This window comes from Phocoena sinus, chromosome 9, assembly GCF_008692025.1.
Source record: "Phocoena sinus isolate mPhoSin1 chromosome 9, mPhoSin1.pri, whole genome shotgun sequence".
In the NCBI taxonomy this organism is placed as follows: Eukaryota; Metazoa; Chordata; class Mammalia; order Artiodactyla; family Phocoenidae; genus Phocoena; species Phocoena sinus.
The window spans coordinates 21945040-21947664 of NC_045771.1; the positions used below are offsets into that span (position 1 = coordinate 21945040).

Here is a 2625-nt window from a genome sequence, read left to right on the forward strand (position 1 = left end):
TTTTTGTTTGATCTAGTCCCACTTGTTTATTTTTTCATTTCTTGCTTTTACTTTTGGTGTCAGATTAAAAAATGTATCACCATGACCTATGTCAAGGAGTTACCACCTATGTTTTCTCCTAGGAATTTTATGGTTTCGGGTCTTACATTCAAGTGTTTAATTCATTTTGAGTTAATTTTTGTGTACAGTGTAAGATAGTCCGATTTTATTTTTTCATGTGGCTGTCCAGTTTTCCCAACACCGTTTATTGAAGAGACTGTCCTTTCTCCATTGTATATTCTTGGCTCCTTTGTTGTAAATTAATTGACCATATATGCGTAGGTTTAGTTCTGGGCTCTATTCTGTTCCATTGGTCTATGTGTTTATTTTTATGCCAGTACCATACTGTTTCAGGAATTGCGATACCTCCGACTTTGTTCTTCTTTCTCAAGGTTGCTTTGACTATTCAGGGTCTTCTGTGGTTCCATACAAACTTTAGGATTTTTTCCTATTTCTGTGAAAAATGCCATTAGAATCTTGATAGGGATTGCATTGAATCTATAGATGGCTTTGGGTAGTATAAACATTTTAACAATATTAATTGTTCCAATTCATGAACACGAGATATCTTTCAATTTGTGTCTTCTTCAGTTTCTTTTATTAATGTCTTATAGTTTTCATTGTATAGGTCTTTCATCTCCTTGGTTAATTTATTTCAAGTATTTTATTGTTTTTGATGCTACTGAATCAAAATGATTGTTTACTTCTTTTTCAGATGTTTTGTTGTTAGTGTATAGAAATAATTGATTTTTGTATGCTGATTTTATATCCTGCAACTTTACTGAATTTGTTGATTAGTTCCAACAAACAGTGTTTTGGTTGAGTCTTTAGGGTTTTCTGTATATAGGATCATGCCATCTGCAAATAGTGACAGTTTTACTTTTTGCTTTCTGATTTGGATGACTTTCATATCTTTGGCCTAGTTGCTCCTAAGTAGGACTTCCAGTACCATATTGAATAAGAGTGGTGAGAGTGGGCACCCTTGTCTCATTCCTGATCTTAGAGGAAAAGCTTTCAACTTTTCACTGATGAGTACAATGTAAGCTGTGGGTTGATCATATTTGCCTTTATGATGCTGAGGTATGGTCTTTCTGTACCAAATTTGTTGAGGGTTCTAATGATGAAAGGACGTATTTTGTCAAAAGCCTTTTCTGCATCTATTGAGATTATCATATGATTTTTATCTTTCATTCTTTTAATATTGTATATCACATTTGCCTATGTTGAACCATCCTTGCATCCCAGAGATAAATCCCTCTTGGTCATGATGTATAACGCTTTTTTTTTTTTTTTTTTGGCATATGGAAATTTATTACTATCATGTTTTCATCATCAAAACTTATGATCTTGGTCTTTCCTTCCTGCCTTTGTATAAGGCCAAAAGAGAGACATTGGCTATTTTGACAACCTTAAAGCGGACTCCAGGAATGTCACCAACAGCATGACCTTTGCGACCAAATCCAGCAACCAGAACTTCATCATTTTCCTCAGTAAAATTCAAACAACCATCATAGGGTACAAAGGCTGTGATTTTTTTTGCCATTCTTGATGAGCTGAATCCTGACACCCTTCCTGATGGCAGAATTTGGCTGTTTGGCTTCAATCCTACTTTTTAAAACACACTTCCCTTGGCATTAGAAGCACCTCCAAAAGGGTTGGCCTTCAGGACTGTGCCCAAATGGGCTTTCTTGTACTGTTTATCATGCCACTTCTGGTCTCATTGGTGGCTACAGAGCTTCCTCACAGTACGAAGACTGCGACACTTGCCCATCCTGCCGGTGCCATGGGCCTGAACGAAAGAGTATAACCCTTTTAATGTGTTTCTGCTCTAGGTTTTTGCTTTGTTGTTGCCATGAGGCTTACACGAGACTTCTCAGAGGTAACACAGTGCATTTTAATTTGAGAGCAGCTTGACTTCAGTCATCTATGAAAGTTTCACCCTTTTACTTCTCTGTTTTTATATTTTCGATGTTGCATTTTTATATTGCATATTCATTAACACATTATGGTAACTATTATTACTTTTAATACTCTTTTCCTTTCACCTTTATACTAAAATTAAGTGGTTAACAAACTATCCTATTACAGATTTAGTTTCTAGGTCTGATTGTATATTTATCTTTACCAGTGTGTTATATACTTTTGTATTATTTTGTCACTGATTAGTTTCTTTTCATTTCAGCTCAAAGAACTCCTCTCAGCATTTCTTGCAAGGCAGGTCTAGTGGTGATGAACTCTCTCAGCTTTTGTCTAGAAAAGGCTTTATTTCTTCTTCATATCTGAAGGATAACTTTGCTAGATAGACCATTCATGGCTAGCAAGTTTTTTCTTTCAACCCTTTGAGTATGCCATTCCACACTCTTGGCCTGTAGGGTTTCTGCTACCCATTGATAGCCTAATGGGTGTTCCTTTGTAGGTTACAATCCTTTTTTTCCTAGCTGCTTTTAGAATTCTTTCTATATCCTGAGAAGTATCAAAAATATAAAGAGGGAGAAGTGAAAGGGTGAAACTTTTGTAGATGACTGAAGTCAAGCTGCTATCAAATTAAAATATACCGTGTTATCTGTTAGACGTCTTGTGTAAGCC

General features: G+C 35.7%; 1 pseudogene; it reads right to left on the bottom strand.

Annotated features, from left to right (window-relative positions):
- Nucleotides 1-1378: 1378 nt before the first annotated feature.
- Nucleotides 1379-1810, bottom strand: LOC116759622 (annotated as a pseudogene).
- Nucleotides 1811-2625: the final 815 nt, after the last annotated feature.